Source organism: Vulpes lagopus, chromosome 5 (genome assembly GCF_018345385.1).
Source record: "Vulpes lagopus strain Blue_001 chromosome 5, ASM1834538v1, whole genome shotgun sequence".
Lineage (NCBI taxonomy): Eukaryota > Metazoa > Chordata > Mammalia > Carnivora > Canidae > Vulpes > Vulpes lagopus.
In genome coordinates this window covers 20,767,589-20,792,439 of record NC_054828.1, presented here as the reverse complement: position 1 = coordinate 20,792,439, position 24,851 = coordinate 20,767,589, and the positions used below count along the sequence as shown (strand labels likewise).

The 24,851-nt window shown below is 45.5% G+C and overlaps 1 protein-coding gene across 4 annotated transcripts in view; it reads right to left on the bottom strand.

Moving 5' to 3' along the window:
- The window catches only part of ST6GAL2 (ST6 beta-galactoside alpha-2,6-sialyltransferase 2), a 75,914-nt gene extending 52,873 nt beyond the window's left edge, over positions 1-23,041 (bottom strand). For 3 of the 4 annotated variants that reach the window (XM_041757521.1, XM_041757524.1, XM_041757525.1), the window contains exon 1: positions 22,181-22,305. The gene's annotated coding sequence lies outside the window, so the exon portion shown is untranslated. Of the gene's footprint in view, positions 1-22,180; positions 22,306-22,916 lie in introns of those variants that run through there. The other variant, XM_041757523.1, reaches the window with a different exon arrangement.
- Between the last annotated feature and the right edge of the window lie 1,810 nt (positions 23,042-24,851).

The window sequence follows — 24,851 nt, the reverse complement described above, 5'->3', positions numbered from 1 at the left end:
GTGTTTCAAAGTTCTGTAGCCCAACAGAATGCTGCAGAAATTGGGAATGAAGAATCCGAAGAACACGATTAGTACATTGTAGTGTTTGTAGAATTGTTCCACTGGAGTCCAAAATAGCCTGGAGAGCCCAGACAGTCAATTCCAGTCTCAACTGTGGAATAAGAAGAGCAATCAACTGCTTGGAACACCTCATCGGGTAAAGGTGGGGACAGACAGAGACTGAGTGTAAGAGCAGTGGGAAGCTAGGAAGAGCGGTTACCATTAACATGTGTGTGAGCTTTCTCTTCCTGATGGACACAGCAGAGAAGCTGTAGAACAAAGGCCCTGGGCCGTTTGGAGTCTCTACGTTGCATGTTAAAAAGGATATTCCCATGTTCCACTGCCAACTTGCTGAACCAAAATCATAGGGGCAGTGCCCTGGAGCCTTCATTGTAGACACTTCCCCTTGGGCCGTGCGCCCTTGCTGTTGGCCTTGCCAGGGCTGCAGCGAGGAGGCAGTGAGCCAGGGAGGCTAGAGGAATGGGCTCTGCTTTCCAAGTGCGCCGTGGGCAGGGGGGTTGGGGTTTGGAAGAAATCATGCCCCCTCCCCCCCCCCACCCCCTGGTGCCCTCTGACCACAATCTCATACAAAACAATCTCATACAATACAATACAATCTCTAACAAAACCAACTGCACCACAACACCTCACACCCAGGAGCCACACACTACACGAGCGAGGCACACATCTATGTCTTTTAAGAACATCGCCTTTTCCGGACACCTCGGTGGTTCAGGGGTTGAGCGTGGGTCTTGGGCTCAGGGCATGATCCCGGGGTCCTGGGATCGAGTCCTACTTCGGGGTCCCCGCAGGGAGCCTGCTTCTCCCTCTGCCTGTGTCTCTGTATCTCCTATGAATAAGTAAGTAAAACCTTTAAAAAAAGAAAGAAAAGAACATCACCTTTCCAGAGCCAGCCTCGGCAGCCCCAGGACTTCACACATATCTACTCTTCCCTGGGGCAGAGCCTCCGCATGACCATATCTGACTTTCAATGCTTGATGTGCATACAAATGAATGAAAGAAAAAAATCTGGTATTCATGACGGTTACAAAAATCTTACCTCAGCATTAGCAACACTATTTCCTTTTACAAAAGGCATTCAAATTTCCATTCTATAGGGAAAAGATAATGAGTTGAATTATAAACACCTACATTCAAATACTTCTTCAATACAAGTTCCTTCCCTTATTAACCCTATCAACGTGGGCAAGTTATTAAACCACTGACCAGTTTTTTCAATTGCAAGACTGAGGTAACATCACTCAGCTTAGCCGTCCTTTAAGAGGATTTTAATTGACCTCTATATGAAAGTCAATCAATGTACTGCCGGGCACAGAGGCTTGCCTTCCCCCTTTTCCCTTTGCACACTTTCTAATTGGTTCTGTAATGGGCTGCAGTAGCCTACAGAGCTTGTAACAAACCTTCCAAAAGAAACTTCTATGCCAATTTCATTCCTACTTAATAATATGCTGATAAATATTTGACAATTGGCTCTTGGGAAAGAGAAGTGGGAAGCGGAGAGCTGATTTTTGGCATCTGCCCATTTCCGTGGTCATACTTCTGCCACAGCCAGTTTTAAACTATTCGGGTGATGTCACTGAACACAGAGCTGGGAAGAGACACATAGAAGCACATCATTGCCAAGTATTCGCACCATGCAGACACAGCAGATGTAAACAACCTCAAGAGCATCGATGATAGTAAAATGTAATTGAAATAATTAGGAAATGGTGAGTGCTGAGAACTGACTACCTTTGTTTTTAATGTAGTTTAACAATTGGCTCACAAAATTCTGGAATATGCACGAGCCAGCTCTAGCACACCACTGTATCTCACCTCATCAAGGAAAAGCTGATTATAAGGGTGTTAATTCCAGAGCATTAGGTTTTTCAGACTATAGAGAGGGTTTTATTTTTTTATTTTTTAAAGATTATTTATTTGAGAGAAAGAGTGTGCATGGGGGCTAGGGCAGAGGGAAAGAGAGAATCTCAAGCAGACTCTCTGCTGAGTGGGGAGCCCAGATGTGGGGCTTGGTCTCAGGACGCTGAGATCATGACTGGAGCCAAAAACAAGAGTCAGACACTTAATGGTCTGAGCCACCCAGGTGCCCCTAGAGGGCTTTATTTATGTACACCCTCTAAAGAGACATGGAAAATATATGCTTGTAGAAACAAGGATGAAATACGGTTACAAAACAGTCCTACACATCTGAATGGTACCCATGGGGTGCACCTGTGCATTAGATCTGCTGGACAAAGCCTTGGCTGTAGAGAGGGAAGCTCCACAGCGTACCACACGTTGCCAGCACCCAGCCAACATGGTGGCAATAGTAAAACAGATTATCACTCCTCTTTCCATCACGTTCTTATTACATACATTTGGAAGTCTGTTTTCATCTTTGGTCCCTTCCAGTCATAAGACCCTATGCCATGATGTGACAAGTTCTAGTATCCATGTCAGACACCTGACACTCTCAATTTACGCAGGAGAAAACTAAGGCACAGGGGAAGGAAGGAAGTTGCCCACAGGTAATGAGGTGTGGGACTAGAAGCCATGTTTCAATTTTTATAAAATCATTTTGCCCTTCAAAGCCCTCAAGGCACATTTTACTTTCTTATGCATCTGTACAAACACTGAATCATTTCAAAAGAAATAAAATATATTTGTGACTTATAATTTTCTATATATTTTTTTCCACCTGCTCAATTCTAGAAGTGGCATTTCATGACTCCTGCTTGCCTCCACATTAGGCTATCTTTCCAGCAATAGAATTGTTTTGTTTGAAGACTCGCTCCATATCTCAAAGTTGATTAAGAATGAACTTTTAGTAAAGGCATACTATGTACCAAGTGTGGTACTTCATAAACCACAAACAGGGTTTCATCTAAACATAAAAGCAACCAACCTACAAGTTAGGTCACATTATTGATTGATTTTATCATGAGGAAAGAGGTTCCTCGAGATTAAGAATCCATTCGACATAAGCAGGGCCAGCTTCATGGACCTGTGACTTGTGCAGTGTCCTAGGTCCCCACATTCAGAAGGACCATGCTAACTTCACTGTTCTCCGGCTGCTGCCTGAATGTGCTTAATAATTTTGTCTTTGAGTCTGCTTCCCAAGAAAAAGCCAGTGGGAACATGGGACAATGGGGCAATGAAGTGTGTGTATGAGTAGAGCAGGTGTGTAGAACGTGCATTGAGTATGTGTCCACCCTTTTCTGCCACCCCATTCACTTACAGCCTGTGTGATGCCCCATGAGCCCACAATGCACAGGAAGTTAGCTCGACTCAGAGTGAAGAACACGGTAAACATGTTACCTCTGTGACCAAGTAGGGGAAGCTGACAGCCCCCAGAAGCCATGCTTTGTTAGAGCTAGGACTGGCTTCAGAAGCAAAACAAGAAACACAATGGACCAAGGGCCCTATCACGTCCTTTTCTACTTTCCTGGATTAATCATCCCCGTGCTAAAAATGATCATGTATAGAAAAGTCCTTCCTTCCTTATTGGAGAGCTGAAGTTGGTAGAATGAGGATGTGTCACTAAGAGAAATAAGAAGCTGAGTCGGGGCACCTGGGTGGCTAAGCTGGTTAAGTGTCTGCCTTCGGCTCGGGTCATGATCCCCAGGTCCTGGGACCAAGCCCCATACTTGGCTCCCTGCTCAGTGGGGAGTCTGCTTCTCCCTCTCTCTCTGCCCCTTGCCCCTGCTTGTGCTCTCTCTCACAAATAAATAAAATCTGTATATATAAGAACAGCTGAGTTAGTTTTGAGCTTTGTTTCCACTGTTCTGGTAAGAATGAAACATGTAAGCATGTGCCAGCTATGAAATACAAATGGTGTAATCCTGGTGATTCCACACAGGCGCTGAATGCTCTTACATTTGCACTCAAAACCAGCATTGGACAATGAAAAGATGAACAGTAAAATCATGCTAACTATTAAATTTTAATTTTTCTTTACTTAGAACACTAAAAACACCATGACAAGTCAAGACAGAGGAAAAAAGGGAAGGGAAGGAAAAAGTGTTTTGTTTTAATGGTGTTAAGGGCATTTCCCCACCGCTTTTTGTACAAGGGGCCCCACATTTTAATTTTTCATGGAGTCCATCAGCCAGCCCTGGTCTGGGGGCGGGGGGCACATAGAGTGTAAGTGGCATTGTCAGGATCTGAACCCAGGCTGACTCCAAAGCTCAGCTGCTTTGACACCATCTTCGTCAGTCTCTCATTAAAAGCAACAGGGTTCCCACAGTTTCAGAACATTTTTGTCATTATTCCACTGTTAGCAATCTGGACATCTGACAGTTAATTGTTTATTCCCTTTGGCTTTCCTTTTTTTCCTTCTTGTTTTCTCTGAATCACTTAGGTTGTCTTTTCTCTATTCACCAAGTAAGTATTCACTCTGAGCCAGGAACACAGAACTGTTATCCAACAGAGTCTCAGCAAAGCATACAATTTTAGAGACGAAGATGGTGAAGTCATTTCTAGAACCTTAATAAAAACAAATAAATGAGGAGTTTTATGTAACCTCAAAGTCTTTCTCCTTCTTTCCCCCAATACTTAATTATCTCCATAACCAATGGCTGCATTTTATGGTAGGTATAATGCTTTAGGGGTCTGGGCTGGTGAGAACGGAGGAGGGATGGGCAATGAGCACTTGGCAGCTAAACAGGCATTCCAGTGCAGAGATGGTGTGTTTGGTTGAACAGCAAATGTGAATGAGAAGCAGCAGGTTAAAATTTTGTGTACTTCAGTCCCACAGCAAACTTTCAGTCAAGGGGATTTTCATCTTAGGACCTTGTTGAATCCTCAAGACCCTCAAACCACTTATTGGGTTAAGCTACCTCAGCCAAAACCCACTTCAAAGATTAAAGTATTATATAAGAAGGAAATGCAATAGCTAAACCACCACCACCACAAAAACTCCAAAACCTTGTCGAGGGCTGATTAAGCAAAGGCCAAAAAAATTTGCTAGACATGCAGAAAGTCCATTGCCTTTGACTGTGGTGGTGCGGTTCTACTAATAATAGCCACAGGTGACCCTCCTGAGCCCAGGACAGGTGAGCTGGTTGGTACGTAAGCATCCTGTTTATCAAAAGAGACCCAGATGATTTACTCTCATTTTACAAGGGAAGGGTCTTAGTGATGAGAAGCAAAAGAAATCATAGGCCTAAACCCCAAAGGCAAAACTATAAAAATGCCTAAAAGAGAACACAGGGGAAAACCTTGAGGACTTTGTGTATTGGGTATGGCGAGGACTTGTTAAATCCAACACCGAAGGCACAATATATGAGAGGAAGAGTGGAAGAGCTGAGCTTCATTAAAATAAATAGCTGCTACTCCCTGACAATCGCAAGAGGATGAGAAGACAAGCCACAGATTGGGAGAAAATATTTGCAAAGACACACCTGATACAGGACTGTGATAAAAAATTATACAAAGAATTCCTAAAAGTCAACAGCAAGAAAATAAACAACCTGATTAAAAGATGAGTGAAGGACCTTAACCAACAAGTCATCAAAGAAGATATCCAGGCACCTGGGTTGCTTTGGTCAGTTAAGTGTCTGCCTTCGGCTTAGGTCATGAACCCAGGGTCCTGGGATCAAGTCCCACATCCAGCTCCCTGCTCAGCAGGGAGTCTGCTTCTCCCTTTCCCTCTGCCCCTCCCCCTGCACTTGCTCTCTCTCTCTCTCTCACTCAATTAAATAAATAAATAAATCTTTAAAAAAGATATACAGATGGTAATTAAGTGCATGCAAAGATGCTCTATATCTAAGTCGTCACGGAAATGCAAGTTAAAACAACCATGAAATACATACCCCTACACACCTATCAGAATGGCCGAAATCCAGAATGACACCACCAAGGATGTAGAGCAACACGAGCTCTCATTCATAGCTGGTGGGAATGCAAAAATGGGACACCCACTTTGGAAGAGTTTGTTGGTTTCTTAGAAAACTAAACATACTCTTCCCATATGATCCAGTAATCACATTCCTTGGTATTTACTAGAAGAAACTCAAAACTCATATCCACACAAAAACCCACACATGATGTTTACAGCAGCTTCGTTCACAGTTGTGAAAACTTAGAAGCCACCAAGGTGCCCCTCAGTTGGCCAAATGGATAAAATAATTCATTGGATAACACGAACAGATAAATAAATGGTGGTAACCAGCCAATGGAATGCTATTCAGCACTAAAAAGAAAGAAGACATAAAAAGACAGGAAGGAATCTTCAAAGCACTAATACTAAGAAAGAAGCCAGCCTGAGGGACACCTGGGTGGCTTAGTGGTTGGGTGTCTGCCTTCGGTTCAGGTCATGATCCCCCGGTCCTGGGGTCCCTGGGTCCTGGGATCAAGTCCCACACTGGGCTCCCCACAGGGAGCCTGCTTCTCCCTCTGCCTGTGTCTCTGCCTCCCTCTATGTGTCTTTCATGAATAAATAAAGTCCTTAAAAGCAAGCAAGCAAGCAAGCCAGTCTGAAAAGGTTGCAAACTGGGATTCCAATTATATGCCATCCTGGAAAAGGTGAGGGAACTACAGAAACAGTAGATCAGTGGTTGTGGGAGTGGGGGAGGATTTTTCGGGCAGTACAAATACTCTGTGTGGTACCCATGGTGGATACATGTGAACACACCGTTGACAAAACCCCAGAATGTACAACCCCAAGAGTGCACCCTATGTGAACTACAGACTCGGGCTGACAGCGATGGGTCAGTGCAGATTCATAACCGTGACATGTGTACGGCTGGATGTGGGCCACTGGTCAGGGAGGCTCTGCACCTGCGGGGTCGGGGGCAGGTGGGAAATCTCTGTGTTCTGTTCAGTTTTGCTATGAACCTAAAACTCCTCTGGAAGTCCTAATGGAAAAAATGTAGAAATAAAAGAAGAAAAGGAGAAGAACTAACAGACAACCCCCTAGAGAGGAGGCCCTGGAACCTGAGACCAGTCTATTGAGTCCAGGCCCATCTCTCTCCTCAGGCCGTCCTCTATGGTTTGCAAAGCACCTTCATACACTGCGCAACTCAGCGCCATATGGATTTTGGATTAAATGTCCAATTCTGACCTCAGTTACACTGAAAATAAACTTTTCACAGGTCATAAATTTTTAGAACCTGCCATAATAAACGGAATATCTGTGTACAAGTCCCAAAGCAATGATAACTGTCCTGAAAACCTCCAGCAGTGGTTCAATAGTGCTTGCTGTTAATGTGCAAGTCCTGACATCCTGTGTCACACCAAGAGACGGGGACCAGAAGCTGAAGAAAGATGGGGAGAGAATCCAACACAGAAAAGAATTGTCATCAATCTATCATCAAGATAGCGAAGGGGGCTGAAGAGATAATTAGAATAAGCCAACGTGTTCTCTCTCTTTTTAGGAACTTTCTAACCTCAGAATGTACCTTCTATAAATTTCTGTTCCCACTTGTGTTCACTATGGCCGAAGAGCATGAATCAGAGAATGCAAAAAAAAACAAAACAAAATAAATAAATAAATAAATAAATAAATACACTGTTCATGGGAGGAAAGCCACCACATTCCATGCCAGGTTGGTAGTAAGGCCAAAAATAGATGGGTGGGTGATTTATTGTTAGGTTGCAATAAGGCTGTGTTTACCATGAAAGAAGCTTCTTTTATTCAACAAGTATCTATGGAAGGAATTTGCTAGGCCCTGGCCACACAAAGGTTAAGTGAGGAAAACCATCCGTATTTAAGAATTTTCCGGGTGGAGGAGGGTGAAGATTTGTGGGTGGACAGCCACCCCAGGAGATGTAAGCCATGGGGAGGGAGTGGTGCCCCATAGAGTCAGGGACTACAAGGGCTCCTCTCTAGCAGGTGTGGCCAGGGAGCAAGGGAAGCACATCTGCATCTCTGGCAGCTTCCCCTGCACACAGGGCTTACCTCTTCCACTCACATATTCCAGGAAATACCAAACCCAGACAAGTCTGTTTATTTCCTTCAGCAAACAGAAAACATATTTTGTCTCATCTTTTTACCTTGCCCTCCAGAAGCCCCCAAACAATGGCTGGCCTTTGAACTCAATGATAACCCTTGCTGTCCTAGGAAACCTGCCCGAGGTAAGGGCCGAGGACCCCCTCTCCCACCTGTTTTCTATGGCCAGGAGGAAAGAGGCTGACAGTTCACATAGTGCAGAAGCTCCCTCCCGCTGCCTCAGCTCTCTGGGCAGGAGTGGGGCCTTCAAAGCTGTCAGTCAGACCCTTCCAGAACACTGATGAACCCTGGGGAGGAAAGAAAGGATTTTTTGGCTTTTAAGCCTTCTCATTAACTTGGCTGAGAGCGGAGGCCTCACTTGGCATCCAGGTATGCAGGGGTCCAGCCATGCTGGGATCTGAGGCTGAAGCCCCCTCCCTCGGCTCCCCCTTACACCTGCACCTCACACCTCACAGACTCAAGGAAGGACTGAGCAGTGGCCCCAGCCCTGGAGGCACTGTGAAGACTACCATTGAGCTGACTTCTGTGCTGAGCCACAGAGGTGCTACTTCACCTTGTGCGGCCCCATGCGATGTGCCCCTGCCAACTGCTAGGCAGCCCATCTGCAAAATGGCCAGTGAGGGGAATTCAGGGAGAGCCAGGTTTGTACAGGTAGTCACCTGGGGGATCCCCGCCCTCAGCTACTGTTTGGACAGGAATTCTCTCAATCACTGCCTGGCCACATCTCCACCCTTTCCTTAGCAGAGAGAGCTGAAGGCATTATTCATATCACCCTGCAGGATGCTAGTCTTCCCTTCCTGAGAGGAGGCTTTGCTTTCCGAAAGAAAAAGAAAGAAAGAAAGAAAGAAAGAAAGAAAGAAAGAAAGAAAGAAAGAAAGAAAGAAAGAAAGAAAGAAAGAAAGAAAGAAAGAAAGAAAGAAAGAAAGAAAGAAAGAAAGGAAAAGAAAAGAAAGAATAAAGACAATTATTTTGGTGTGCAAACTGAATGTTTAATAGTAACTCAGTAAGAGAACCTGAAAAGTTGAAATTTTGAAACTACTTTAGATATGCATGAAATGTAAACAAGGTAAATGTAGTACGTCTTGTTAGATCCATATTATTCATCATCATTTTCTAGGAAGCCACAAAATTGTGTTTACTTTGAGGCTTACTGCCTGAGAGTAAACCTTCTTAAGGAGTCTAAAGCCATTGTGAGGGGAAAAGAAAAAGAAAACCAAACCAATAAATAAGCAAAACACCAAACTCATCACTGAAGGCACAGACCAAGTTCACTGCCTCCCACAAAAGCCTGGGATCCATTTGAAAAGAGTTCTAATACCCAATGATTATTATGAATTTCCTGGAGGGTTCAACAAAAGTTGGTGGGTTGGGTTTTATTGCAGGAAGAAGCCTTCCTGGCTGGCACTAGATTTCCAGAACACAGTGATAGAATTTTCTAACCACAACCAGTTATCAAAAACCATGTCTGGGACAACATAATTAAAAAGTGCAGAGAAACCCACTGGCATGGCAAGCCTTATTAAGCTGACATAGTATGACTCATAAGGAAAATTAAAAGGGCTTGGGGGTAGGTAGAGATCTAAGGTCATTAAGAAAAATGAAATAATTTAAAAAGATATTCAGATTTGAATACATTACTTTAAATAACAGTAATGCCCTAATGCTCTGGGACCTAAACCAGACTTCCATCAGTAGATCGAGCTGTCTCACTTAAAGAGCTTCCTTTGCCTGTTCTGTGAATCCAGGGACAGAAGTGAGTCTGTCCTGAGATGTGATCTACCCACAGGCAACGGTGGGGTCTCCAGAATGAACTGCCCAGAGTGCCACAGTCAGCAGCATGACAACTGCTAATAGTCAACACACAGGAAGTCATTAAAACCCACTTAACTTGACTATGAAAGCGATTTAAAGGTATTTCTGTGGGTGAGAGAAAATCCACACTTAGGTTCTTCTTTACTCCCAAGTGGTCCCTAGTATCTTAAGCATATGTAAATGGAGCAAGGAAATAGTTTATTCAAATGCTCCATGCATTTTTTTTTTTTTTTTAATTCCCTGTGCTTTTGTTAAATTCCTGCCATGGTCTATTTACCACTGAGAACCGCCAAAGGTCCCTAACTTCAACTACTGGTAACATTTTTTTTAATTTTTTTTTTTAAGATTTTATTTATTTATTCATGAGAGAGAAAGAGATGCCGAGGCACAGGCAGAGGGAGAAGCAGGCTCCATGCAGGGAGCCCAACGCGGGACTCATCCCGGGTCTCCAGGATCACGCCCTGGGCTGAAGGCAGCGCTAAACCGCTGAGCCACCCGGGCTGCCCACATTTTTTATTTTAATTCTAGTATGGGTTCAGAGCAAGGGAAAGAGTCCCTTTAATTAAATGACTTATCCCAGGCATGCCCTAGCTCTAACTCAACCTTCTGGGAGACTGCAAACTTTAAAACAAAACTGTCTTACATAGTGGGGAGAGAAATGCATAGCGTTTGGCACTTGAGGATAAGCATCCGGGAAGATACTGTGAAAAAACACCATATTCGACATAAACTTTAAGGACCTCAGAGGCACACTGGCCCTCGCATGACCCTCTGTTGGGGGAAGGCACCCCTCGCTGCTGGCTCCTGCAGGGAGCACTGGCAGGTCAGGGCCACGTATCTGACCAACACAGGAAGAAGGCACAGCACCGTGCCTTTCCCAGGCTGTCAACTAAAGGTGTGTGTACCTTTCTACTCATACCAGGTTGAACCGATCTCAGATCAAGGGACTGCATTTATAGTTCTTCATGGACAGATGATATTTTACACTGTCCCCAGTCTAGCTGTACCTTTCCAAGTTTTAATACCCATCCATAGATGATTTGTGGGCAGCCAGAAAAAAAAAAAAAATGCAGTGCAACAACAAAATGCTGCTGAGCCCATTTGCTCCAGAGCAGCCTTTATTATCACACTAGGTGCTGATAATGTACGTAGCTCTAATTGTTAGAATTTGATACAACATTTATGAATCCTAGACAAAGTGCTTTTATGAAACCTCCCTGGGCAGATCCTACCCAATTTATTTACTAATCACTTACCAATTACACATGTCCTGTACTTGTGAATGCTTTGTTAAGGAGGGGAACAAAGATGCCCAACCACATTTGTAACACTTATGAAAAGAAATGTGAATTCCCAGTTTTCTCTGTGTTATTCACAAAAGGCATAAAAATTATAAGGGTGAAGGATTTAATTCTAATTTCCTAATATTGCAAATAAATGTATTTTTCCAGAGTGATCAACAGTAATTCTAAAGATAAATATGTAAAGAACAGTCCATCTGGTCCATGATTGCTTATCTTTAGAATGTCTTGTTGACAAATGGATGGCTAGATTTGGGGGAGCTATATAAATGGGGATTCAGCTTGGGAAAAAAGGCAGAAAACATCCCCCTCTGTCCCCTTCATTTTTAGAAATCATCTTTTTTCTTTTCTTTCTTTCTTTCTTTTTTTTTGTTTTAAGAAGTCATATTTACAGAGAGGACACTAGACAGGAAACAACGGATGTTGGAAAGCATGTGGAGAAAAGAGAACCCTCTTACACTGTTGGTGGGAATGCAAACTGGTACAGCCACTCTAGAAAACAGTGTGGAGGTTCCCCAAGGAGTTAAAAATAGAGCTACCCTATGACCCAGCAACTGCACTACTGGGTATTTACCTCAAAGATACAGATGTAGTGAAAGAAGAGGCACGTGGACCTCAACGTTCATAGCAGCAATGTCCACAATAGCCAAACTATGGAAAGAGCCCAGATGTCCATCGACAGATGAATGGACAAAGAAGATGTGATCTATATAGATGTGGTCTATATAGATGTGGTATATATAGATGTGGTATATATATGTATATTCCACAATGGAATATGGCTCAGCCATAAGGACAAATACCTACCACTTACATCGACATGGATGCAACTGGAAGGTATTATGCTGAGTGAAATAAGTCAATCAGAGAGAAAGACAATTATCATAGGGTTATATTCCTCATATGGGGGAATATAAGAAATAGTGAAAGGGATTATAAGGGAAGGAGGGAAACTGAGTGGGAAGAAATCAGAGAGGGAGACAAACCATGAGAGGCTCTTAACTCTGGGAAACAAACAGGGTTGCGGAAAGGGAAGTGGGCAGGAGATGGGGTAACTGGGTGACGGGCACTAAAGAAGGCACCTGCTGTGATGAGCACAGGATGTTATATGCAACTGATGATTTATTGAAAACTAAATTGGAAACAAATGATGTACTATATTTTGGCTAACTGAATTTAAATTTTTTAAAAAAGTCCTTTCTAATCGAATAGTACTTTTACGTCCATTCCTTCAGCAAACATTGATCAAGCACCTACTGAGCCCAGTATCTCTGTGACACAGAGATACAAAGACAGGGAGAAAGAAGCAGGTCCATCCTTAGACTCAGGCTGACATGGTCAGAGAGACCCTAAAAGTAGGAAAGTGGAGACCAAACACCAGGGCCCAATTCAGAATCACATGATGTTCTAAAAATTCCAGGCTGTGTCCTGTATGCAATGAGAGGACGGAGTGGGCACTGGAGCATCTAGGGAGGGCCACATGACCAAGGTCAGGGTCAGGAAAAATGCCTCTTTGCCAATATGGACCACGGACGGGGTTCCAGAGGTGAGCAAGAGTGGATGGAGCCATCTGTAAAATGAATTCCTCATAAAAAATGCTCTGCTAACAGGGAAGGGCTTCTCTCCATATTTTTCTGTGAAGAACATGATCAACAATAGCAGCTGAAGCCCAAAAAACACTTTGCCCTCCAGAATCGGTAAATGTCAGGAAAGAGACTCTGGACAGTCACATGAAGTATAATCACAGATTTCTGAGCCACTTAAGCAGCACATGCCCAAGGGCATGCTGTACACAAGCCAGCATTTTAAGAGGCAGGTAAGAGATACAGCTTCCCCTTCAGGAGACAGAAACCAAATGATGAGACTTTTGACGCTGCGTAAGCCTGGCTGCCAAATACTCTGCTCTCTACCAACTGGTTCCATTGGCATCTGGCTTTGGGTCTAAGCCAATCTTTTTGGCTTTGGGCAAATCCTGAATTTAGACAACATAATCTGAGTACATCAGATCATTATGAAGCAACCTGCCTGTGTAAACCTTTTCACAACTATTTAAATCACATTTCCAATTCTTATTCTTTTCCTTTCTGGTAAACTTGGAGGTATCATTCTACTTTTTCTTTATATCCCTTTGAACATTAGTTGTTTAGTATAGTGAAAGCCTCTCCCCAAGCTGGTCAGTATACCCTAAGTATAGGCCAGGCAATGGACAGCCTGGAACTGAGTTTTTAGATTTTTTCGTTTTGTTTTTTTTTTCAGTTTGTGGATTTTTATTATTTCAAAATTGCAATGTAGAATATCTCTATGAAGACAAAAACTTTAAAGAATCTATGTGACTTTAATTTTCTATTTCTTGCTGAATTTTTCTGAGCTAGCTCCTTAAAAAACATCTCCTAAAAAGTCTATGTTATGTTAAATATCTCATAGAACTATCCACTTTTCAGCGTCCACTTGCAGTATTAAAGTAGGCCAAATTCACAAGTCAGAAGCTAAAAATTGCCAAATGAAATTAAATTTAAAGAAAGTTTCATTTTAAAGTTTTTTCCCCACAGGACTGTCATATGTTCAGTTTTATTTTTAATAAACTAAAATATATTCAAATGTATCTCCAAGATTTAGAACGTAATGTTACTAACCTTTAATACACTTTAAAATTTATTTCTGATCCTGTGATGGAGCGAACACAAAGGAAGACCTATAGCATCCAACAAATGGCAAAACTAAGATCCTGTAATACTAACAACTGTGAGGTTGTTAATAACAAAATGCACTTTATGCAGTATGGAAGTTTAAATGACTAGAACAAACATGAAACTTCTCTACTTTAAAGCACCGACCACTGCTGGTTAATGCTGCTTTAACCCTAAAAAAAAAATAATACTGAATTATTAAAATGTTATTTTGTTTAAAACTGAATGTCAGCAGGTGACACAAAGCTAGTCTGTCCCGTGAGAAATCAGGAGATTATCTGCCACAGAACAGTGACCCTAAGGGCCTACGGGAAGCTCAGGATGTGGGTAATATTTGATTCTTGATATAGTTGGTTACATGCATGTATTCGGTGTAGAAAAATTCAGCAAATTTTTCACTTACGACCTGTGCACAGTAACACTGGCTAAAGATTCAATAAGTAACTTTTCTATGCCAGCAATTATCTGTCTAGGAATATAGCCAAAGAAAATGTTGCCCAAAAGTCAGAGTAAAATTGAACTTGGGAGAAGTAACACAGCTTCCCTCCCACACCCCACGGACACAAGAAGCACGTGACACACACAGACACGTTTAGAGAACAATAAAGAAAATAAGAGATCAGAAGTCTCTGGAGAAATAAATAAGGGGCCCGGGGGTGGGGTGGGGATGGAGGTGGAAATGACAGGTTTCTTTGTACTTCTTTTCTTCTCCTGGATTCCATCTGATGCCTTCCATTGCTGGTTTCAAGACATTCATAACACAAGCCAGTTCTTACTAATGAGTGTCTACCAACCCTGGATGTTTTAGCCAAATCTCCTATGGTCTATTTGATTTGCAAAGGAATAGCGAAGTTTACTTCTCTGTATCCTCCTGAGACCCCAGAAGGTGGTTTGGGGGCATGGCTCCACCTCCATTGTATTTGAGTTTGATGAAAGGTGATATATGAGCAAAAAGGTAGCTGACAAGAATAATGTCACACGAGAGCAAATGTAGTCCTCTGAATTGGAAAACAAACAAACTAAACAAAATAGGCTCTAGAACCTGTTTTGTTCAATGAGATCACTCTTCCAAGCTAAGCTCCCAGAGCCGAACAAATGCTGGCAGCATTAGCCTCTCTTGGTACAACATGAACACGTATCTTCCATCCTACCAACGCAAGCAGTGGGGTTCCTGACTCAGTCACTGCTTTTTCTCCTGCTACAAACTGTCAGCACCAAGTGAAGGAAACTTTATTTTGAGGTACACACGTGAGTACACAGTCCAAGAGACTTCACCTTATCTCAGAAATAAGAAGATCTGCTTAGCAGCTACAAAGAACAAACAAGGGGTATGTTTAAATGCCTAATTGCAATCATCAATCCTTGTTTTCTACCCACAACATAAAGAAAACAACAATAATATAAAGCAAATAAGCAAAACGCACATGACCTTCCTCCTATAATTCTGTTCTATGTCTACCTTTCCTCACATACAGAACTTGATTTTTTTTTTCCTGAGAGCAAAGACTCTGTGGGTTCAAAGGAAATATGTACCCGGGAAAGCAAATTAATGGATCTATGGATGTATTTCAACAAGGAACGATTCTAAGGAATGGCCCTCCTACCAAGCTGTAACCCTCTAGGTTGAACAGGGACCTGCAGACAGCAAGCCCGGGCACCTCGTTTGTTGCTTGCTGCACCAAGTGCCCCTAAGTACTTGAGGATGCTGCTTGGCACCATGTGGATCGGTAATTCCCAGATCAAATGTGTGGGCCATCATGCAGGGTAACTTTGTATATTATAAACTCACCTTTCATTTTCAATACCATGCAATAAGTTCAAGATAGATCTAATCTGAGCAACTGAGAGGAATGGGCCCACTAGGGGAGCTCTGGGGTCAGCTGAGTTTAGTTTTGTCAGTAAAACATGCACATCACACATCCGATTATACTTACAGAGCTCTCATGCTATAATTGGGTTATATATACCATCTACAGCTATAGTACTCATGCTGTAATTGGGTTATATATACCAACTAGAAACAACGAATGTTCCTTATTCCCAGCATCTTTTGACTACCTCTCACGAGGCACATGATTTAATACAATTTAAAGCTTTTTCTTTCACCCACTTCTGGTTTTACATCTAATGCTATGCTTACTAGTCATGAAAATATTGAAAAACCACCAAGCCAAAAATTAATTCTGCTCTTTCTGTGTATGTATTAAACAGTAGTATGGGGGGTATTACTGGGGTAGGATTATAATACATTAATGATATGTTTTAATTATGTGAAAATTACAGAGTGTGGCCAGTAGAGACATGTTCATGTTTAACTTATGGAAGCACTTCCACTATTTCAGTCACATTATAGACATTTTCCTATTACTATCAACTCAGTTTCTGAATCTCTTCCACCTCAAATAGTTAATGAGGCAATCTGTTTAATGGCATTCTCAGAATGTTATCATAAAATATCAAGTATTTAGTTGGGCAAATTACTTAATTAGTTCAACTCTCCTAGCTACTAATTTTGAAACAGAGGGCAGAGGAATACAGTTTGTAACTACACTGTGATTCCAAAGAAGGAAACTTCCCTGTGAGAAATGTAAATCAAATACCTACATACATGCTATATACACACAGATACATACATATGAGTATAAAGTAAACCACGTTGCACTAGTCAGCCTCCCATTATTCATAAATTGCTCCAAAAAATACCTTGAGCACTAGAGGGTATCAAATGTTTTCTTAAAAAAATTAAACATGTGAGCTTGCTATTGCCTTAATTATTTTACCTAAAGTTCAAAGACCAGAGGACTCTACAATTCAGGGTAACTTCAAATAATTATCTATTGTCTCAGAGGGAGACTAAGTCACAAACACTGTTCGGCCAACTTTAGGTTGACCCGAAACTCCTAAAATGATTCCACTTCTTTCATTCCAGCAAACAGCTAACTAATGTATAGGACGCCAGCCTTGGTTCTCCCGGCTGCCCTGGTTGAGAGGTAGCCCTTGTGAGTTAGTGTCAAGAGTCAAAAACATTCTGCAAATCACCAAAGGTACCTTGAAAATGCTGTTGTTGTAAATACTTACAGATACACCCTCTCATATATGTATACACACATAAATGTGCTTTCCCATATCTATCCTATTAATAATAAATAAAACATTTTGAAAACCTTCATGTAAGCCATTGGTAATTTGGAACACGCAATTCTCTCAGAGATATGTAATATAGGAAAAAGAATGTTCTTCACTTGGTCAGAAGGTCAGAGCTCTGAGTCCTGACTTTTTTACTCACACAGTTGTGAATCCCAACAATTAAAGCCTAAGTATCTGCATTCAGGTTCCCATTCCCAATTACCAATGGCAAATCAAATGAATACAGGGATGTATTCATCCTGTATTTGCACGTGTATGTGCATATGTGTGTGTGCGTGTGCATGCATGTTCTTTTCTGTATGAGATAGTTTTCCTAATTTTAAAATATAATTTACAGAGCAAGATCCTTCTTCTCATTGTACAACCAAATCCATTCATTCCATCATGCACTTATAGTTCTTTACCTTAACTGTGTCATTTAAGGAACAAATCCAATATTAACTGTATCTTTTTCTACCGGTTTATTGTCAGAGGCGCAAATACAGGTTTTTAGCACATAATAATATTGTTCAGAAAAGTCATAACTACACTTTCGAGGAGGCTACTTTTCAAATTTATCCCTGAATAAAGAAAGCTCTCAGATTATCTAAGAGATTTATCCTTTTTCAAATTTAATTTAAAGCCAAGTCATTTTAGAGACCACAATTGCCAACATGCAAGAACCTCCAATTGAAAAATGTGAAGAATTTGAACATGGAAAACCAATTGTCTTAAATTTAATAATACATTTCCATCTCAGGCTCAAATGTTAGGATCAGCCTAGAGAAGAACTTAATGTGTGAATTATAAACTTCTGAAAACAGCAGCTTGTGATCAAGATATTGTAGGATTTTTCTTGATGGTGTATTCTCTCCTGCTTTAGTCGATATATTTCTAAATGTCCCAAGAGACTACTTTTCTGAGCTTGCTCTCTTCACTGACCTAATAACTCAGAGAGCCGGGATGATTTCCTTAAATCTTAGCTTACATTTTTTCCTTGAAAATTTCACCCTGCCTATGAGCCTGATTTTCATTCTAATACTGATTGCCTGGATAGTCTCACCCATAAGGGCCATTGTTAGGTTGCATTTTATGTCCCCTTTCAGCCCCCACATTCCGGTGAGTCCATGGGCTTAGTCTGATGAGTGCCCCTGCCACCCCCTTCCATCCTAGACAACCTTCCTGATCCAGCAAGCTAGGCCATGGTTTGAGACCTGAAAGCTCATGGTCACAGCCCTCCTCTGGCTCCAACATGATGACTACGGGGGGAGTCAAGCCTGCTCCTCCACAGAGTCTGAGCACAGTCCACAGCACAGACTTCCAAACACACAAACCCAGGGCTAAATCCCAGCACTGCCAGTTTCTCACTACAGGACACTTGAGGAAGGCACTTCATCTTTCTCGGGCTCAGTCTCCGCACCTGTAAAATGGGAATAACAGGACATCCCGGGGCTGTGGCTGAGGTGTACTTTGATAACCCACGCAGAGCAAGAGGCCCAGTATGGTCCTCAGTAAGTGTGAAGCAATCGCAGTCTTTGCGTTGTAACTCTCCCCTGGGCTACATGGTATTTGAAGGGATGTCCAGCATGTTGACTAAAGGCAAATTCGCCCCATCATTGGAATTTGCTCTTAAGTATGCGAGAATATGCAATTCTCAATTGCATGGAATCCCAGCAAGAGAAGCCACCCTGGTGAGGATTTAATCTGTGTATGGCTTCATTTCCCAGCCCTGGTAAGGCTCAGACTTGCTCCAGTGACCTGCTGTGCAGTGCCAGCACTCCCTAGAACTCAGATTTGAGGGCTCTGGCCAAGAGTTTTCCTTGCTCTTCTCCACTTGCTGAGAAAGTCCAGTGCAAAACTGCAAACCCAACCCACACACCTTTCCAAGCAGCTCCTTAGAGCCCCATGTCTACCTGGAATTCAGAGTTCTTTCCTAGGGAAGACCACAGGGGGCAGCAGAACCCAGAAGGGACAGAGAGCAGTTCCATGCAGACAAATCCCGGAGAGAGGGGTAGCATTTTTCTGATGTCATTTCCAGCCATAGAGCAATTCCTCCCCAAATCAGAAGGGCCTCGGCACTGCAGGATGGCCCGGGACCTGCAAGCGGCCAAGGGAAGACAGTGGCCAAACAGCTGCTGGTAACCTGCTTTTACCGGACCCATGCTAGTAGTGCTGGACCAAACTACTGATGTCTGGAAAGCTTTAGGACTGCCAGTTCACACCTCACATCCTTGAACGGCCACCACTTTGCCCCGAGGTTGGGTGGGTTCCAAGCACAGCAACTGCCCCCATCAATTCAGAGGAGAGGACTTGGAATTTCAGATCAGGATGGGATTTGGTAAGTGGCATAATAAATCCATATCTCTCTGATATTTCTGTGTCCTGTGTACTTAATAATGTTTACAGATAAATCTCTCCAAAAAGGGGGGCTTTCAGATAAATGGTAGATACATAAACTGAGGGTCTGAAGTTTATGCACTAACAGTAGCTGGTCCATTGCCATAGCACACTCAGTCCTTGACCTTGACCTTAACCTGTTGAGAACATTGAAAATTGCTATGTAAAGGTACACCTGGCACTTTCCTGGTTCCAAAATTAGCATCTGATTCTATGTAATTATTTCTCTTAGAGTCAGTGGTGAACTTCACCCCATAGTTGTTTTTTTTTTTTTTTTGAGGAGGAGGAGCTTTCAATGCTTAAAAACTTCAAACTTAAGGTACACGTAGCTTGAGGGCACTACTTTTTGCTTAGAAAGTTGAATGAAGTATTTCATTTAATGTCACCAATCAAAATTTAAGATTATATAACAGAAGATCAGGGGTGGGGGGTGGGTGACGACACATTACAATTAAAGAGGTGAATATTTAAAAGACTGTCCCCATTATCAACGCATAAGATATTTTTATTCAGGAATATCGGGAATGAGGCATTAAGTCTGAAAATCAACTCGGTTTCTCAAAAGGCAAATATTTCTGTTTGTGGAACAGAACTCATCATTTATTTGATGTAAGCAGTAGATGCAGAAACCTCAGGATGGGTTTGTCAAGTTAGGAAAGACTTACACAGCATTTGGCAAACCAACACTTGGGTACATTCTAGACTTACGGTATGCAACTGCAGCTCATATAAGCAGTAGGTCAGAGAGTCACACACTTAAATCATCTCAGAAAGAGGAGAAACTCGGGAAAAAAACCTCTAAAAACAAGCACCTCCAGGACTTTTTCAGCAACGACTTCACTATTTAACCTGTATCTCGCCAGCTGACCACAAATCTTCCCCTAGCCCCAGTTTAAGTCTTCAACCCCAGAGTAAAACCTTCCCTTCCTTTTTAACTGTCCTCACCAGAAAGTGAGCATAGTTGATTGATTGCGCTTACCTGCCTAATAAATCCATTCACATATATGTATTTTTTAAAAAGATTTATTTATTTAAGAGAGAGAGAGAGAGCACGCACGCACACTGGCACAATTAGAGGAGCAGAGGCAGAGGGACAAGCAGACTCTCCACTGAGCACAAAGCCTATGCAGGGGTCCATCCCAGGACCCTGAGACCATGACCTGAGCCAAAGTCAAGTCAGGCTTAACAGACTGCATCACCCAGGCACCCCCATTATCTCAGCCTTGAACCCTCCAGTCTGCATATCCTCATTTCATGATCTTTACTTCCTAGATAGCCTGCACCACATAAGAAACCCACCAAACGTTGGGCTCTGCTCTGACTGCTCACCAAAACTCTCCACCTTCTGCCTAAACTGTGGGGCTCAGAAATCCACTAAGAGCGAAGGCTCACATCACACTGTTCCCAAGAGATTTCCCTTAAAGCTCCAGAAGCTCCAACTGCACCAGGCAAAAAGGTAAAATGCAAAAATTTACATCAATCGCAATAAAAACTGGATCAAGAATCCAACAAGTCTGAGTGCCTCCATTTTTAAACGTAGCTGGAAAATTTAAGGCAATTCACCTACTATTTTAGGTTGTTCTCCGTTTTGATTATAATATTCATTCACCACTGCAGTTTCTCTCAGTCTTCAGTAGGAAATGCAAGCCTTGGAGTGTTGCAAACATCCTGGCTGTCAGTTTCAGAAAAATAACGGGAGAAGGAAAGTGGGTAAAAGTAAGTTCAAGGCCACACATCATTTTTTCTTTTAAAGGAAGAAGTCTGCAACAATTGGCAACATAGAGCACTTCAATTTTTGAAATTCTTCATTAGTCACAATTATTTCAAAACGGCAAGATATGTCGAGCAAAATTCCCCCAAATATAAATATCAAGTAACCTGCATGAGGCTTTTCAAACATGCACAAAGCACTTAACACAAAATCTGCTACAAGTGCTCCAATAATACCTTCACCCAGGCAGCCAGTCCCCCGCACAGGGGATCTGCAAGCCCCTTCACTGTTAGAGGGCGAAAGGCACGGAAAACAAGGATTTCAACCAAATATGGTTTGCCTCTCGTCGAGTTTTCAGCAAGACCCTGTAAAAATAAGTTCACAAAAAACCAGCCAAGCATTACTTTTCTCCCAAAGTGCTTCTTGGATTATAAAACAGCTTTGAAAGTTCAGCCTGACAAAACAAATATGGTACTAGGAGAGCCCTGGAAGGCAACCACAAAAAGTCTCATTTAAATTCCTGGAAAGCAGGGCTTCCCCAAATACAGCTCTAGCTTTGGAAGGCACCACTTGCTGCGAGCCACAAGTTTAACTCCACTCCGTGCCCCAGCGCCGTCAAATCCGAAAGAGACGGATATAAACGCTGCTTATCCAAAAGAATGCATCGCAGATCTTCTCTGCACGGTGAAAAGTACAACTTAAAAAGCAAGAGTTTCCCTCGTGCAAATGCGTAGGAATGAACACCCGGGGCCGTGGGATGCGAAGGATCCCTTCTGTCCCTAAACATTACAGCCACAGCGAAGCAGAGATCAATGGAGCACACTTTAGGCTTTAAGGAGTGCAGTTCTGCACGGCGGTGGGGTCGAGGAAGGCAGTTAAAAGCCCCGATTCCCTCCCAAAGCCAAATTAAATAGAATAAAAGATCGCGGTTGTAGTGACCGAAGGCAGGGGCACAGCGGCGTGCCCGGTCCCCAAAGCGCAAGCCCCGGTTGGCTCACCCTCCCGCAGAGCGCCTCGCCTCTCCGCAAGCCCCCGGCGTGCGCCCGTCCACAAGCCCGGGTCCCGGCCGCCTGCCCAAGTCCCTGCGGAGCGGCGCCCCGGCTGCAGCGGCCCGAGGCCCCCGCCGCCCTCCGAGCAGCGCGGCCGCCGGACCCACCTTCTCCGCGAGGCGCGGCGTCCGGCCCCGGGACTCGGCGCTGCCCGGCCGCGCGGCGCTGGAGTCGGAGACGGAGTCGGCGGCGGAGGCGGAGGCGGAGGCGGAGGGGAGGGGAGGGGAGGGGGAGGCGGGGGCGTGCCTGTCACGCCGACTCCCCGGCAGCCGCTCGGGCGCGCGCCACGCGCTCCCACCGCCTTCGGCTGCCCGCGGAGCCGGGACCGGGGCCGGGGCGCCCGACGCGCGCGGCGGGACTTGGGGCTGCGGGGGCCGAGCGCGGCTCAGAGCCTCCGCCCGCGGCCGCCCCCGCCCGCCCCGCCCCGCCCCGCGCAGCCACCTCCCCGCGCCGCCTCCGGGGCCCCCGGCTGCCCGCGCTCGCGTCCCGGGGGGCCCGCGGGATCACCTCCCCCGGCCGGAGCCTCGGCGCCGGGCGGCAGCTGCAGGCGCGGCGGGGGGCTCGGCCTCGGGGCCGGCGCGGCGCTGCGCTCAGCTCCGCGCCGCGCGCCTCATTGTTCCCGGCAGCGCGGCGGCGGCGGCGCGGGCGGCGGGGGGAGCCGCGGCCCGGAGCCCCGGGGCGAGGCGGCGGCTCCCGACCCCGGCCCCCGGCCCCCGGCCCCCGGCCCCCGCGCCCAGCTCCCGCCGCGCCCCGCCCGCGGGCCCCGCGCCTCCCCTCCGCGCGCCCCGGGCCCCCCTCCGTCCGCCGGCGCCCCCGTCCCCCGCCTTCCCGGCCTTGGCTCACCTAGCGGCCGGGCGCCGGGAAGTTGCACAGTCCGCTCCCCGCGCCCCCGACCCGGCTCGGCGCTGACCCGTGCCCCGGCGGAGAGCGACTGCAGACCCGGGCGGCGTGGGGCGCGCGGCGGCGCGGCCGCCTAGAAAGGCTCGCCTCTCCGCCTCTCCGCCTCTCCGCCTCTCCGCCTCTCCGCCTCTCCGCCTCTCCGGCCGCCGCCCGCAGCCAGCCCTCGCTCCTCCGAGGGTCACCTGCGCCGGCACCGCGGGGCAGCCGGCGGGCACCGGGGACGCGGGGGCGGCAGGGACGCAGGCATGCGGGCGGGCCGCGAGGCGGGCAGGGGAGTCCGGGCGCCCGGCCCCGCGGAAGTGAGTCTTTGTGTTCCCCCCTTGAACACACCCTCCCGCCGCGCCGCAGGCCGGGCTACCTGCGCAGGAGGCAGCGCCCGCCCGCCGGGTGGGGCGCAGGGCAGCGCAGCATCCTCCCCGGCCCGCGGGTCCCTTTGTTCCCCCGCGCGGCCGCCGGCTCCTCGCCCCGGAGGGCTTGGACTTGGGCACCAGCCACCTCCCACTTGCAGAGGGCCTCCCGCCACGTCCGGGGCAGGAATTCTGGAAAGGCCCGCACCTCCCCGCCTCCCCGCCTCCCCGCCCCCCCCCACCGCCGGCCCCAGTCCCCAAGGGGACGGGAAAGTTCTCGGGACGGCGGCGCCCGAGGCCGCTCGTTGGGCGCTCGGAGCACCGGCCGCGGGCGCGGGTGGGTGGGGCCGCCGGGAGCCGCAGATCGGGTGTCCGTCTGCTCGCGTGCGGAATGTCCATCTGTCGCCGCGGCCCCCCCGCCCCGGGACTCGAGACCGCGCCGCCCTTTGTTTGCTGACAAACACGCTCCTTTGAACTTCGACGTGGCTCGCCGCGTGCGTGCGGGGGGCGCTGGGTCCCCGCCGCGGGGTCGGCTCCCGGCCGAGGACCGTGCAGGTGTGGGGGAGCCCGCAGGTAGAACAGGCTGAGGTGGGTGGGATTACCACGTGGAGGGCCAAGTTACCCTCTGTCCTCCCCAGCGCAGGTCCCTGCAGAGGTTAAGAACATTTGGGAGACAAGTCCTTCACTAAACACACCACTTTAAAATTTGTACGACGTTCATTTGACTAATGAAGGCTTTTTAAACTAAAACAGTTACCGAGGCACCCAAGTCATTCAGCATCACGGAGTGCCTGCTGTGCGCTGGGGACCCGGGTTCAGCAGTAGGCGTGTAAAGGTGATGGAAACCTCTTTCCTACCGTCCAAAGGTTTGCAGAAATTTAAAACATCACGGGGGTCAACTAAAACTGACTGGGCAAAATGCACTGTGCTCCGTCAAGAGCATGTGTCCGGAAAGCTTACTCAGTATTTCCCGGGTTATGCTAATGGTTTCTGACACCTGGAATTGGCCAGAACTGCATGGAGGGATAATGTGTCACACGGATTTAACAACAAGGACGACTGTATTCCACTAGTGTGAAATACTATTGTGGGGCTAAAAGAAAGTTCTGGAAGGAAAAAAAAACAAAAACAAAAAAAAAAAAGGAACGTGATAGGGTCCAGTGGCTGGTGGAGGTGGAGGAAGGAAGTGATGCAAGGCGGGAAGTAACCCCCTTATCAACTGGAGCAGGTCACCAACTGTGGACCCTGCTTTTCCATTCTGTGTAATGCATGTAATGGTACCTACCTTCAAGGTTTGCTGTAAGAAGTAGAGATCGGGTGTTAACAGTGTCTCTTAGGGCCTGGAATCTGATACTTAATAAATGCTACTACTTAATAAATAATGCTGTTAAAACAATTTAACAGTGAAGAAATAATTTGTATACATTTCTTGTATATTCTCATATTTGTATATATTTCTTGTTTCTTTGCATGCGTGCTGAAAAAGTTGACATGTTGACTACCATAAAGAAATCTTAATGAGAAGTTAAAG